Below are 17,230 nucleotides of genomic sequence, written 5' to 3' on the forward strand. Positions count from 1 at the left end.
TTGTTTTTGTAAAAACTGGCACAGTATTTTTTTCAGTGAATATTTTTTTCGTGAAGAAATATTCATTCCCTGTTAATCGTTCTCAGGAAGTTTTGCTGTATAAAAAAGAGTACTCGACTTAGAGTTTTTGGAAATTAATGCACGTAGAAACGTCTAAGTCCTTTTGAAAAATTGCTCGTGTATCAAATATTGAAAATCATGGAGATTCATAAACTGAACACAACTGCAAAGTTTCGTTCGAATCGACGATGCTCATATTTTGCGGTCGGCCGGTTTCTCGTGGAATCCCTCAGGTGCGGAGGTCGGTTCAACGATTTCGTTTGTAGCGTAGCTTCCGGCTCGTTAACATCTTCACGACGTACCGCCGGCACTTCGACGCGAGCTACAAAATGTAGTCCTGTAGTGGATTTAGTCTACTCCACAGGATGCCGGTATGATGAGTTTATTCAAACTGTCAGCTCCACCCTACTAGTATCTGCGTGACTACGACTTTCTACGTTTAGAGCCGCCATATCGCTTCACGCTACCCCGAATCAGGGGTACTCAGCGACCACATATTCCGGCGTATCTTCAGCACACTTATATACACATATACATACATACAGGGTGTTTGGTTCATGATTAAGAATCTCTCGAGGGGTGATTAACTGTCATATTTGTAGAAAAAAATCGTTCTACGAATACCATCAAATCTCAACCGTTACAGAGTTATTGAACTTTTTATGTAAAAAACTTATTTATTTTAAAACATTTCTGACTCGAAAAGTATACCTCTTATTTTAAATCTTTTAGTTCCACTGGAAAGGTGAGAAAAATTTCTATCGCATGGCGTTCTCATATCTTTCAGTTAATTAGTTTTAATTACCTTTAAGTTGTAAAGTAGTTCAAAGTTGATGTTTTTGATGAGACTTTTGTTGATTTTCTCAAAATAATGAATCATGATTATAGCAATATCTTTTATCCAAAAGATGGGTTTGAGGACGATTTATAATTTGTTCTTCAACATGATATTCCTATCTCTTCTCGTTTCCTTGTAATTTCACTTCAAAATTTTTACTGTAATCGACCTGCAAGTGTTTAAAAGACTTTAATCTGAAAAATATGCTTTATATCGTTATTACCAGGGATTCATTGGAAAGTTAAGAAAATTTCCTTTCGATGTATGTACAGATATCTTTTAGTTAAGTGTATTAAATGACTTTTTACTAGTAAAATAACTCAAAATTAGCGTTTTTTGGAGAGTTTTGTAATTATTATAATTATTATTCAACTAAATTTATCATCGCTATTATTCGTTTGGTGCCCCTAATATTCTCTACAAATTGTTATTTGACACTTTATCCCTATCGCTTTTCATTTCGCTGCAATTTAATAATTGACTTCATCACAGATGTAGTGAATTCGAAATCGTTGTTTTTGCATATGAAACGAGGTGATAGAAATGATTTTGCTTCGAAACTAAAAGAGATAATTGAATGGAGCCAAAGAAAGAATTGTAGAATTTGCTGAGATGCATTAATTCCATGATAACAATGGTGCTGTCTCTTATTTACTATTTTAAGAAAATAACGAAAATGCTAACAATAACACTAACTTTAAACTAATTAACTTCTAAAAGATTACTAAATTCACTTAACTGAAAGGTATTTATATCCTTTTCTATGCAAGATTTTCCTGGCTTTCGAATAAACATAAGAAAAGGTACAATAAGTGCCATACTTTTTCAATAAGAGCTAGTATAAGTGAATATGAGATAGAAATATCCAAGTTCAATAACCTAAACACATGAAAACAAGAAAAGATAAGTTTATCATGTCAAGGAACAAATTATGCAACTCTTCAAGACTAAAAATCTGAATTATTAAAATGGTGATGTTAACTATTAAGATTTTCGCGAAATGGACGAAAAATCGATCAAAATTGTTAAATTTTAAATAAATTACTGTGAAAAGGTTACTTAACCTCATTAGCTGAAACATTTGAGAACATTTTTCAATGGAAAATTTTCTCACCTATCAAATGGATCCAAAAAAATTGAAATATAAAGTATATTTTTTGAGTTAGAGCTATTTTAAGACAACTAAGTTTTTAACACAAAAAATTAATAACTTAGTAACGATTGAGACTTGAAGGTATGTGTAGAACGATTTTTTTCTCCAAATATGACAGTCAATCATCCCTCTAGAGGTTCTTAACCATGAACCAAACACCCTGTATAAACACATTTGAACGCTGGCCTCATGTCCTCACTGTGGCCAGAAAACGCCTCTTACAGCTCCATCACCTATCATCACTCCCAACTGTTTCAATACACGTATCGATGTGATTGATATGCCTTTGATCCGGCTGGACGCTACAATTGCTGCCAGAACCACCTCAGTTTTGTGATTGCATAGCTATAACCTAAATACATTCTGTTTTCGATTGTGTTTCGGATCGTTGTCAGCGTTTCTACCATTTCTATCGTCTCTCTTGTAATTGTGAGAACGACGACTCCTATAGACAGCTTTAGCATTAAAACGCCACTATACATCATGTTCCAAAGTTTTAGGCCAAGTATAGAGCCTTATGGCACTCTTGTCGTTACTCGACTTCTTTCCCGAATGTGTGTCGTAGACCAGCACTTGGTTCTGAACAGGCTGCTGCACAGGTATTCGGGTACTCTTTGTGCAACGATTCCTAGCCGACGCTGAAAAACACGGTCTTGACGTCTATCATTACTACAGTGCAGTAACAGCTCCTTGTCTATTTGAGCGTCTCTTCTGCTTTGTCCAGCTCGCTTCTCTATCGATCTTACTTTTCGGATTCCAAATTACCTGTTTGACAAACCGCTTTCGCGCTCCGTGCATTTCGTTATCCTGTTGAGGATAACACTTCACAAGAGCTTTCCGAGAACATACACCCGGCATATGGGTCTGAATGATGTTAGATCTCTTGACGGTTTCCGTGGTTTAGACAGCAGCACCAGCTTTTGAATTTTTCATCTCACTAGAATCAGTAAGTTGAATAAATTGGTTCGATTGGCACGTTCCCCATGTTATTAGGAGATTTGTTCCTACCAAGTAAGTAGTCTCGTCATTTCATTTGAGAAGGGAAAGACAATACAATATATGCACAATACAAGCGCAACACAAAACTGTAAACTGCCTGGATTCTTCACACCGAACGGAGAAATGAACCCTACTGATAAATCCTATAGCTATTTATCCCAAAGGGTTAGGAACAAAAACATGTTTTGGTTTAATTTCCTGTAGATTGGTTCGTTTATATATGAGGAGCAAAATATCCCGATACGCGATTGGAGTACTGCAGCGGCGTTACATATTAGATAATATGTAGTTCCGAATTCAAACTCATAAAGATTACACGAATAATACTCAGCAGTACCCCAAGTGAAGATTGAATGCTGCAATTTTGCTTGGAAATTTGATCCACGACCAACTACCTGAAAAGAGCGCAGGGGCAGTCGCTATTGATAGATCGATACAGTCTGAAAAGTGTGTTCAAAAGACAGTTCAGTACTTCACATTCCTCAGTTGAGTATTCACCATAAGCAGTTCCAATTGAACTGACATGAGTCTTTCGATTTCGAAAGTTGCTTTTTTAATCTACAAATTTACAAACGTGCACTGCACAGTGATCGGGAAGGTAAATTTAGGAGGAATTTGAAGTATTTACTAAGCCTTATTATGTTTTTGGGGAAGCGTTCGATTTTTTTTTATTTCTATTATAGAGGTTTTAATCTTAAGGTCATTCGCCTCTTCGGGTTAGAAAACCTCTTATAAAAAATTTCTAACCCTATGTGCGGGGTCGGGACTCGAACGCAGGTGCCCTGCGTACAAGGCAATAGATTTACCAACTACGCTATGCCCACCCCTAAGTGTTCGAATTTTGTGAGCCCATGTTTGGTAAAATAAGTGTTAGGTCAGATCTAATCTAAACACATAACCTAGTTAAACATATGAGTCTAACTATATAAGTACTTTGAAAACTGCTATTATTACTATAGACGCTAACCAACACTAATAGTTGAAACTAAACGAAAATTTGTTATATTAAAAGTATAATGATTGTTTACACCGTCAATCTCATTATTTTTGACTCTCCCTCTTGCAGGTTGATACGATTGGCGGTATTGTAAACATCATCAAGCCACAGTAGATTCAATAGTTATCTAAATATAAGGACCTTCGCTCTTTTTAGTTTCTATTTGCACCAAGTTCTACTACTAGAGGTTAATTAATTCTCATGTTAATAGTCCACCAATCATTTGGCTGCTTAGGATTGATTTACATAAGAAGCTCGCTTCAGGATGTTGATTACAATACGCCTCGATAGTTGTATATCGAGGAGGCCGGGAGGGCTGATGTGAGTCTTTTTTCTGTTCTATACTTTTCCTCTCTTGATCAGCTCACAACCAAGAATCAACCAATAACAAATAGATAATTGAGAAAGGATGTGCTATGTGCGGTGATTGTCTATTCATATATTAGTAGTGTTTGAGTATTAATGTACATGTGTCATGTGATGATCATAACTTCAGCTGTATCTTGTACCTGTCTAATCTATTACATCTCTCATCTATTGTCTTTTATCTCTTCTTTTCGAGTCTTATATTGCCACTCTACACCCGCCTTCAGCTGGGTCAGTCAAACGCTCATATCCACCAGATAACACGTTCCATGGCGACATGACCGGGAACTACAATTGATACGAGAGAACTCACTTACTCATCTGAACCGCACACTGAAATTTAGTATCAGATTCACGGCTCGCGCGATCGTTCAGGACCAAGCGCAAATATGTGAATGGTACTTCGGTCACAGAATCGAGTGTGTATACGCGAAGTCACATAAACGCTACCACACGAAAAACAAGTTAACATGCAAACGCTTGAGCTCTTCGCGAACATCCACGCACACCTACGCCCGCGATCGCGCAAACATGATTACACCTCGGAGACAGTGAACGTCTTAACACTCATACATTCTCAAACGCTCATACCTATTAGACAACTTCCAAAACTCTCCCAAAAGATTCTATAACATTTTCCCGAAAACCATCTCCCAACAAATACAATTTCGAAGCTTTTACCTTAGAAATACATTTACCAGAATACATCAATTCCCAGAAAACTAATTTCCAGAAAGTACCAAAGCCCAGAAAATTACTTGACTGAAAATTCAATTTTCTCAGCTAAATTTCTAACAAACGTTTCATTTAGATTTTATTTAGCTTGTTATGATTACAAAAATAATGCAAATTTAAACAAAGCATACACACCTAAATAATTCAGCTGTTATCATTCTGTTGATTGAGTTATTTTAAGAATTGTTTTGTTGGCACCTGTATATAAATGGGATGGTTATTTTCGCTGATTCTCAATGTGCTATTCAGAAAGAACTTGTCTATGACTGAGTAGTTCTTCGGGTTCGGGGAAAGCGTTGTTTAGAGTAACAGAACGTTTGAAGTGGTGAATCAGATTACAGATTGTTTGAAACAGTTACATGAAGTAGCAAATTACGTGTTACATGTATTTAAAAAGCCTGCGTACCTCTTATTTTGTCAGCCATAAATGACGTAGCATTTTTTGAGTGATTTTTAACACCCCCCTCCCCCATCGTAGCATTTGGTCACAAAACTCTAAATACCCCCTGGTAGTTACGTAGCTTGACGGTAACTCTCCCCCCCCCCCCTTCACCCGTAACAATAAACAAAAATAAAAAACGATGTTAGATGAAACGGGTAAGGTTGTCGTGACATCAGGTCAACCCCTATCCCCCTTTAAGCTACGTAGCATGATATGACCCCCTACCCCCCTGTCGTCACACATCATCACAAAATGCAAAACCCCCTCCCCCATATAATGCTACGTCATTTATGGATGGTCCATAGGAGTGTGTAGAATTTTGCCCCTATTCGATTTTAACGTTTGCTCGTCAGTTATAAAAATGGGCAAGAGGAGCAAAGTTTTGCTCGAGCATCGCGAAAATCCGACCAATTTGCATGAAATTGGCGAGATCATAAATGTATCCATATGTATCAACAGTCACCAACGTATTAAAAGTGTTTGAGAAATGTTTGTTGATAGCCAAAATGTGTAGATTGGGGGGAAGTTGAAAATTGCAAACATTTTCAAACAAATGAAATTGTCCAAGATCAATAAGAAATGTCTGGTTTGGCAGCCTATCTGTACCTGTTGTTTGAAAGGCGGCATTTTGATTGCGAGGGCAATTGTCAGCTAGGATTTTCGGGGGTATGAATATCTGGCTATTTGTTCAATTTGGGTAATACATTACTGGGAAATAATGTTTTCCAAGAATTGGTACTTTACAGGTCATGGTTTGTTGGAGAATAGTTCTTTCTGGGGAACAACTTCGGTGTTTTACTTTATTGAGATTGGTTTTCGCGGGAAGGTCGTAGATCCCTCCCAACGACATAAAAAAGTGAACCGGACAACTTTTGACGAAAACTTGTAGAATTTTCCGGTGCCTTTTCTCCATTAGTACTACAATACTTTGCCGAAATATTTATATTCTGATACGACATACTTCACCTCCATATTTCTATATAGAAGAACCCAGGGCCAATTGGAAGGGTTCTCAATGTTCATTTGTTTCATCTTTTTGATTTAGATGGATCGAGTAAAGTAGACAGACAAATGCAGACTATTGCATACAACTCATTGTTTTTTGTTTTTGATGTATTGCCCTCAGTTTTACAGATACAAAATGTACGATGCGAGAATTCGGTCATCTTACCTACTGTCGTATGTGAGGATTTCCACGAAGATCCGTCCGAAAATCTCCAAAATCGTGACGACTATTTTATATTCCGATGAAACTTTACAGGTTTCACATGCATGGAAGTCTAAACATTTTCCACAGCCAAAGATTATTTTGACTCAAGCGCAATTTTTTTAAAAGGGCGTAGATATTTCTACGTGCATTAATTTCAAAAAAAAAATGTTCGGTTACTCTATTTTATACAGCAAAACGAGTTACAGGGAATGAATAAGGTAATTTAGGGAGAGATACCGCACATTTCTAAAAATCGATGCTGCATCAAAGTAAACCATTCAATAATTGATGAAATCATTTTTATCAATTGCGTCAAGTTTCTAAAATACTGTGAAATGGTTTTTGTCATGAAAAAAAAATCATCAAATTTCCATAAACAAAAAAAGGTAATTGCGGGAGAGATGCCGCATGTGCGGGTGAGACGCCGCACCTTAAGCATAAGCATAAGCATAAGCATAAGAGATCGCCCGTAGTTGCTACTCCGTTATTGACCAGAACCAAATTAGGTTGCAAAATGTTCATTGGAACAACATGCTTGGGAATAACATGATGAGCCACATTGTACAATCTATTCTGATCCCTGCATGCTGATCAATACCGACGCCGGCCACGTCCGAATGCAGATCTTCTGGGAAAGGAAGGAATGTTAGTCCGATACATGTTGCTACTAGAGACCGAGGAATCCTCTGCATCTCCACATGTATCACGGGAATGGGAGAGTTGTTAGTAAGTGTGCCAGTGGCGTTATCATGTAATAATTGCTCTGGGCAGCCGGCTGCCGAGAATGTGGGAAATTTATCATTTGTTGTATTAATACGATTAGCAAAATAAGCAACTTGAACTCCGGAAAGCCGGCTATAAGGAGCACTGCTTATATTTCTTAATAATATTCAATCACGCGACGAATTTTTTGTGGTTTCTATCGTGTCGGTGCTGATTTTACCCGGTGATCGTTTGAATAAAATGAGGAATCTTATACAGAAGGTTCATCACACTCTTCCATAGGTGTCGCGAAGTTGGTGTTCTAGGATTCGCTCCATGCAAGCGATGCGACCTGTACATAGTTCATTAGGTAGTAGTTTAGTAAGTTTTCGAGAACACGATCGCTCGAAAAAGAAGATCTTGTTTAGTCTTTGGTTCTTTTTAAACACTGGGTAGCCGGCTACCGAGAGTATCCTATGTTTTCTAAACAAAAGCAATTTTAACTCCACACAGCCGATCGTGGGAGTATTGCCTAGAAAAGCTAATCTTATCTGCATAATAGGCCGGATCACTATTTATTGCCACATTATTTAGACTAATTTCGCTATAACTTCTCCACAATATATTTTTTGGGTTGCAAACTACCGAGTGATAACACGTTATACACACAAAGAGTTATGATAGCTCGAGATGTTATAAATCAACGAAAGTATTTCCAATTTCGAATATCGGATTGTTTGCGAAATACACGTATACGAACGATTATATCGAACATTAAAGGGAAATACAGAGGCTCGTTAACCTGATGCACGGGCTTGCCACCAATAACGGAACTTGAAATTAGATTCATTAAAACAGACGCGGCGAATTTTCAGTACGTATTGACCCGCGATCATCGATACTAGTCAAGTTCAAGTCTTATTGGAGCTGATTTCCCAACAACTATTCGTTTGGACGGTATTGTTTTCTCCGCTAGATCTGTTCGCACCCTCTCATTCTGCTACTATTGGCAGAAGGCTAATAGCACCCAGTCGTCGCCGGTCTAAAGACCAAATGCCATTAATAAACTTAGACTCGCGTGGAGGCATGAGATAGAATTGAAAGCTGAATGAACATGACAGCAAAACACTTATTCTTCGTGCTGACATAACTGAAGGTAATTGCCTACCGATCCCCGACTCCCCCCGCGAATTGTCAATTCTCAAACCCTATACATGATTGAAGTCATCATTCTACTCAAATAAGGCCATGTGTCTTCCCTAAGCACATTGAATGCTCTTTGGATCAGTTCCCCAGTTGGTGAAACAAACTCTAAAGAAACATAGAAATTAGTTTGCTCAGTGCAAAGAAAAGTTTGCCGACCGGCAGATACGTGTTCCCGAATATTAAAGAATCAAAACCTCTCCTCATACGCAATAAAATAAGAAAGTAAAAAAAAAACAGTTGAATATCCAAGGCGGCTCATTTCCAAAGATAGCACCGCCTATGAAACACCCAATAAAACATAGGTGACAAGGGACGCGGACGAAATTAGCTGAGCTGGAGTGGCTGGTTTGCCACCTATTTTTCGGGCGAAGAATTTTGGGGCGACACCTGGTAGTCGCTAGTCGCTGGTGAAACGCCAATTATTTGAATATGCTAATTTTTCTTATTGCCGTATCTTTTTTCACTTTTCGGATTGAATTTTTTTCTCTGAAAAACCATTTTTCACTTTTTTTAGAATATACACTGTGTTTCTAGATGTTTTCTGTGAACTTTTATTGTCCTTGCATCGGGAATCGACGGCCCGTAATGCGAGGAAAATATATTTTTTCATTTGCCGGAATTCGATTTTCACAAACTGTCACCACTCGCGTCACTCAAAAATATGCCGAAAATGCTTTTATAAGCCACTTAACTTTGTATAATCGTTAAATTGCACCCTTATTGACACTTTCTATAACCGGGAGGCAGTAAACTGCGCCGAAAATAATGAATATTCTGTGCGGGTGAGACGCCGCACCTTGGTCACAAACTGAAAAATGGTGAACAAAAGAATTTTATAGCTCTCGTTGATGTTTTTTGTGAATAGGTGTTCAGCTGAGTTTCTTGAAGTTTTTATACCTATAAATCGACTAGCACCTACATTTTTCCTAAGGGGGTACTACCATTTCTAGAAACATTTTTTCTTCAACATTTTAAAAATATTTTTCTTTCGCAACATTGTGTAACGGTTTAAGTTTAAGTAACTTAATTAAGGGTACTATTTATCTATATGTTTGTACGAGCAATATATATATATATATATATATATATATATATATATATATATATATATATATATATATATATATATATATATATATATATATATATATATATATATATATATATATATATATATATATATATATATATATATATATATATATATATATATATATATATATATATATATATATATATATATATATATATATATATATATATTTTCGTTTTTATCCCAATATTGACATCAGTACAAATCAATGCATTCACGAAAATTAGTGCCTGAAATTTTTAAAGAGTAAACCGAAGTAACTAATACTTGGATACATATCGTCCGTTTGATATATAGATAAATAGACTCAAAATCTCACTGTGTTAGGTTCGTTGGTTTGTGAATATACCTTATTAAGAACCTGTACCTGACGCAAATGATCATTTAATGATATTCCGAGGTGAAAAAATACAAAAATATGCATCCTCTTCCATTGAGTGCGGCATCTCACCCGCAATTTTGATGCGGCATCTCTCCCAATTGTAGGGGAGAGATGCCGCACGACGACGTTTTCCTCTAAAATTATGGATGATCGTGCTCATGATCAGAATGCCTTCTAAAAGGTCCCAGCTATTTAACCGATACATGACTTACCAAAAAAAAAACGAAACATTTAAAAAAAACGAAATTTTAATGTGATGCTGAAAAAATTTCGGCACTCCGTGATGCAACTGAACGCACAAAATCAATAATAAAATTTTCGTGAGTAATTAAAAAGGATTATTTTACATCTCTAGAGTTATAATTCTTCGAAATTGCACAATACTTTAGCATTACCAGGAGCTGCACATTGAAAGATGTTTCGCTACTCCCAAGCATAATTATCTACTGCTTCTCTGTGCAACTTCAGCTATTCCAGATCGATAACGGAGTAGCAGCCAGGGGTGGTCGCACAAGCTCATAAAAGCATCTCTATGATCCAAATACACTGAAAAAAATTACCTCTTTAAAACGACAAACATTAGAATGTTGATATTTTAAAAAGGCATAATTACACGAATTTATTGTTTTTGTTGGAGCAAAATTCCAAATCTCTCGAAAACTATTCCATTTTGGAAGATTTTTGTTAAATACATTATGATTTAAAATGATACTTAAAATTTTATTCTGTAATAAAATCACAGTTTTGTATGTCAATTAGGATGAAATTTAAAAACATGTATAAAGTTATTGTTAGAAAAACTTGTTATCGATAAGTTCTCCTTCATGCAATTACATTCAAAATGTGTCATTTCTCTTTAGGTTTTTGTAGACATAATATAAAAAATTAGAAAAAATGTTTTTTTTGCAGTTTAAATTTTTAATATAAATTTTTGGTTTTGTGAAAAATGACACAACATTTTTTTCAGCGCATATTTTTTTCTTATAGAAGTATTCATTCCCTGTAACTCGTTCACAGATAGTTTGGTGTATAAAATAGGGTAATCGACCAAAAAACTTTGAAAGTTAATGCATGTAGAAACGTCTACGCCCTTTTGAAAAATTGTTCTTGCATCAAAATATTGGAATTACCAGAAAAAGCATAGAGATTCATAAACCGAACACAACTGTAAAGTTTCGTTCGAATCGATGATGGCCAAATTTCGAGGTTGGCCGGTTTCTCATGGAATCCCTCAGGGGGGGGGCATGAATTCTCAGAAATCGAATTCGTATTTTTGATGCCAAACATCTTTGAAATGCATAAAACGTCGAGATTTTATGTTATCTAAAAAAATGTTTGATGAAAATCGATTTTTTGGGACTTTGCTGATTTTGCACATTTTGCCTTTCTCTTAAGGGGGTCTTCTACTCGCGAGCCCTAAAATTGAGCACTTTTTTGGGAATAAATTATAAAGCATCTACTCCATGGATTTAGAAACTTTTTTTTATTTTGAAGATACATGTTTTGAGTTTTCAATTTTACTTTTGAAGACGAAAAGAAAAATCTCTCGCGACCTTGAAACTTCATTGATGACATTGATGTTGAAACTGCATGGGTCCCGCTTAAGTAAAGTTTTGGCAAATTGGGTAATCTGTAATCAGAAAACTCATATTTTTTATAATCATAGTCACGTTGGCTATGTTTAGACGAGAGAGATTTCTCTTATTTTATAATTTGTAAAAGTTATGTAACGATTTGTAAAAATTTCCAATATTTTCGTTATTTTTTGACCTGTTAGGGGCTAAAAAAATGGAACAAATTGACCATTTGCAAATTCCTCTGGATCAAACATAACAGTATGTTTTCTGAATAATTGGAGACAAAATTATTGAAATCGGACCAGTATTTCTATGAAAAGTCTTATACCATGTTCACACTACAGAGTTAAAACATGTTATAATAATTAGCAACAAGAAAAATGTCATCAAGATAGCGTTAAAACACGTTTTAACTCGTAATGTGAACGTAGTATTACTAAAAACACTATTTTCGAGAAAACGCGTTTAAAGATAAAGTACGGTGTATAACTCGAAATTAGTAACTTACTAGATAATCTACTACACCGGGTCCGCAGAGCTCACCTTCCTCATCACGAAAATGTTCTTGGCTTTGCACATTTTACTCTCTCTGTTGAATTCAGGCCCGCTTTGCCGCGACACCCACTTTGCATTCAAAACGAGTTATACATTCACTGTCGAGTCGAGTGGCACGTCTTTCAGCTTCAGTCCCCCAGGTAATTTTCATCACCTCCATAGCTTTTAAGATCGATGAAAATCCTTGGTTGAAGATACTGACTGCCAAATAATTCACAACATTGACCACCTGCCTGCCATAATTTGTGCATGTGTTTTGGCGCTAAGGAACAGATTTCACTATTCAGAGACTCAATGATGTTTTGGGTGTGATCTCCTAAGCATCTTTCTAATAAATCATTAGATTATAGACTTTCGTAGATCCTGACATGTTGAAAAGTTTCTAAAGTTCCTTTAACTTCAGCCTGACACTACTTGCACCAACTGTCCTCGCCGGGTGAACACTTAGAGTGTTGGGGATTTTCGTTCGATGACGAGCAGTGTTCGAGGGAAGCCCAGATTGCATTTCGCATATGTTCTACAGAATGTGAGTTTTTCAGAATCGCCAGCCCATAATATTTTGTTAGCTGGCCGATTGATTCGTCAGTTAACTTTCCCTTTCCGTTCCCATCGATACCTTTGTTTTCTTTCTTCAGTTTTCGTAATCTCGTTCCCATACGCTTCTCAACATGTCCGACGCATTCTTTCTTCTGTACGATAATCTCGTCCCCAAATAAAATAAACAAACCACTCACAGACGCTGACATATACATAAACCGTCAAGAATGGACCGGTGAATTCTTTAAACAATGATTTTTCCATAGACAAGCGTCATCGTGGTGCCGCCGCGCTTAGTATCTCAGAAACGGCCGGAGATGGGTACGTTTTGGTTCCCAGAAACATGCCAAGGAATATGATTTTCACCAAATACTATTCTCAAATACATATAGATTGAAATTAAACAAAGTAAAAAAATCGATTTTTTGAAACAGTGAGAGTAGAAGACCCCCTTAAAAAGAAAGGCAATCATTGTAAAAATCAATTTTTTAACCGAGGCCCGGAGGGCCAAGTATCATATACCATTCGATTCAGTTCGTCGAGATCGGAAAATGTCTGTGTGCATATATATGTATGTGTCATTTAAACTCACACAATTTTCTCAGAGATGGCTGAACCGATTTTCACAAACTTAGTTTCATCTGAAAGGTATAACACTCCCATAAGTTCAGTCTACTTTCTACCGCTGCCGCTGTCAGACCTGCAACCGCACAGTGGCGGGTCTACGAACAAAAGTCGGACAAAACCAAAAATGTTGCTCAATCTGGCTGAAAATTAAATGTTGAGGTATTTTGGTATTTTGAAGTGCTGAGCTCAATTTTAATGCCAAAAGTTGTAAAAGATGAGATAAATTTTTCCATACAGTGTTATCGAACCATTCTTAATAGCATAATACCATTTTATGATAAATCTTTTTTTACTGATTAGATATAACTACAACTAGCTATAACAATATAATAATTCGATAAAAGTACTTTCAATCTCTACAAAAAGCGTTTGATTACACTTTATTTAGTTGTTATTTTGCTCTAGTAACCATGCGCTTCCATATCAGCAAACATTTAAAAATGTCGATTTTAAACCCCTCCGGGCAAAACGAGACCATGAAATTCGAAAAGAAGAGATGATTTCCCATATAATGTATAATAAGTGACCGTTTCGAACTGTTTCATCTGATTGTACAGAATACATCTTAAAAAATTTTTTGCTATCAACTCACTTAAGATATATTTGTAATAATATTACATAGTTTGAATCAAATTTGGCAAACATGTTGAAATGATCAACAAAGCTCTTTAAGTGCCCTTTAGAATGAAACTAGTTGTGCTCAAATCGGATAAAAATTGAAAGAGCAACATGTTTTTGAAGAGAAGATGGATACTGTGATTTCGAAAATGAATTTCATTATAATTGTCTGACACAGCGATGTTTAAATTGCTATTAAAAATCTAATTCTCATTCGTTTGTCGCAAAATTTGGAGAATATGTCGTTCAATACATAGAAACCTATGAAAAATAAAAATTTATTAATATTTGAACCATAGGTTACGTCCGGCCTCTGGCCATTGTGAATCGAGCCAATTGAACAACACTGCTAATGACCGCATATCAGTCCCATAAAGATATAAAATCCTATAGAAAACGGGACAACTATGCGATCATGGGTAGAATAGCCTTCTCGATCTAGTGTACATTGTCTCGAGAACAAAGGAAGCATCGGATTATTCTTGTTACCATGAGTAAAGTTGAGGAAAAGCTCTACTCCGACCCAACGCCGCGGTCGTTGACTTGAAATTTTGTTCAATGCGCCCGAGTTTTTACCTTTTGAAGGTAAAGGCTCGCAATATAAAGTTGTGCGCACGCGATCCAATATTATAATAATAATTGTTTATATTTTTATTTTTACATTTGTAAACAAATAAAAGATCCACGGCTCCGTCAAACCGCTATGAGCCGTGTCAAATAAACGAATTAAAAAAAAACGCTCCCATAAGTTGCTATTCAATTTTGAGTTGATCCGACGTCCGGTTTCGGAGTTACGGGTTGAAGAGTGCGGTCACACAGCAAATTCCCGTATAAACCATGATATAGAATCATGATCAAACAAAGCAGCTTTGACCACATTGACCTCCGACGAAACTTCCCAAGTTCCTAAGCTAATATCACACCTATTCCCCAGCAAATTTGTCTACCGATTTTTGCAAATTTAATACCTTTGACAGCAGCTGAGTTTCATTCGGTTGTGACTCTTGGTTCCGGAATTACAGGTTGGTTAGTAAGGTTACACTGGAATTTCCCATATAAATCGGTACAATTGTAATACCTCAGAGACTAAAAACTATTGAAATGGTCACCAAATTTCTTCGATTCGCACGTCTAGATTACTGATTGCCAATCAAACATTCTTTGAATATATTGTCCACTGTCGACGATTCTGAAAGTCCTGGATTCCTGGCATATTGCACAATTGAAGTCACATCGGTTCTTCGGTGATGACTGAACCGATTTTCTCAAACCAAGTCTCAAACGGAAAGCAAAATTTGCAGCAGAGTATTGTGTTGTCACCCCTCCTTCCCTCCCCTTGCCCGTACACCTCTCTCCTTCATCACTCCCCTCCCCTTGGACCACCCTCACACCCGCATTTCCTTCGTCCACCCCATATACCGAAATAAGATAAGGGATTTCTGGCGCAAACTCCACTCCTACTCTACTAACCCCCTACCCCCTTCACTTCCAAACATATTCCATCAACATTTCAAAATATAATCACACGTAGATAACATTGAACTCATGCTGGTTAAGCTAATTAAATATTATACTTTGTTTAATGTGAGTCAGCGTCTACTTTCGTGGTAGTCATGGAATACCCGCTAAGTATAATAAGAATGTAATACACATTTCCAAAATTTTATTGAACGAAACCAACTAATGAATTATAGTCTGGATACATGAGATAGGATCAATCGCACAACTAGGTGAATTAAAACAGGTTTTTTTCTTTTAAATTATTCGTGTTACCCCATCATAAAATATCAATAATCTAATTTTTATCACTTTAAAAGCGTAAATTTTTTTGTGTATTCATGGAGATGTTTTCAATAAAAATGTTATCTTAACAACTTTCGATATATTTTTCTAATTGTTACTATTTGCATTTAAAAATACAATTTTTTTTTTAATATAATTTTAAACACAATTTAAATTCAAAATGCCCATACAAAAATTTCTGAAATATAATAGTCCTCGAAATAATTTAAATTTTGATTAAACAAAACAATTAATTTACTTTATTACGACCTTTTTACAAGTTATTCGCGTTTTTATATCAATAAAATTGGTTTTTCAAAAAGCCTAAAAAATTTGCTGCTTCTCTTTGACATCACAACGATTTTATAAACCATTTGAAAACTATAGGAAAACAACCAAAATATTATTCAACTATATAGTTTATGGTTGAAAAATATATTGATTGTTTTCGAATAACTTTCAAATGGTTTACAGTATCGCCTTGACGTCAATGGGAAAGTTATAGGAAATATGATGCATCTTTTTTAAAATCTGTTGTTGTAGATGTAGAAACGCGAATAACTTAAGAAAGGGTCGAAATTAAATAAAACAATTGTGTTGCTAAAACAAAATTTTATATATCTCGAGAACTACCACATTTCAAAAAATGGTTGTTATTAGCATTTTCATTTAAAATGACATATACAATCAAATTCAGAAAAAAATTGAATGTTTGATTGTAAATAGTATGATAAAAATATGTAAAAAGTCGTAAGGACACTTTTTTTTATTGAAAATTTAAAACGATAAACATTGGCTTGATGACATTTAATAATGAGGGAACGCGAATAACTTTAACAAAGGCATAATTACACAAATTAATTGTTTTTGTTGGAGCAAAATTCCAAACATCTCGACAACTATCGCATTTTGAAGGAATTTTGCATTACGATTTAAAATGATACTTAGAATTGTATTCTGTAAAAAAATACATTTTTGTATGTCAATTAGTTGAAATTAAAAAAAACATGCATAAAGTCATTGTTAGAAAAACTTTTTTGCCGATAAGTTCTCCATCATGCAAAAGCATTCAAAATGTGTCTTTACTCTTTAGATTTTCTTTAGCATAATATAAAAACTAAAAAATGGGAAGTCTTTGCAATTTAAATTTTAAACATAAATTTTTATTTTAGTGAAAACTGATAACATTTTTCCAGTGTAATTTTTTTTTCGTGCAAAAGTATTCATTCCCTGTAATTCGTTCTCAGATAGCTTTGTAAAATACAATAACTGCAAAATATCGTTTGAATCGACGAAGGTGATATTTTGCGGCCGACCGGCTTCTCATGTCTAGAACATATTTACGCTTCTT

General features: G+C 35.6%; 1 protein-coding gene across 1 annotated transcript in view; it reads left to right on the plus strand.

Annotated features, from left to right (window-relative positions):
- LOC131680302 (muscle M-line assembly protein unc-89-like) overlaps nt 1-17,230 on the plus strand; it is a 438,223-nt gene that overhangs the window by 319,623 nt on the left and 101,370 nt on the right. The window lies entirely within an intron of this gene.

Source organism: Topomyia yanbarensis, chromosome 2 (genome assembly GCF_030247195.1).
Source record: "Topomyia yanbarensis strain Yona2022 chromosome 2, ASM3024719v1, whole genome shotgun sequence".
Classification (NCBI taxonomy): domain Eukaryota; kingdom Metazoa; phylum Arthropoda; class Insecta; order Diptera; family Culicidae; genus Topomyia; species Topomyia yanbarensis.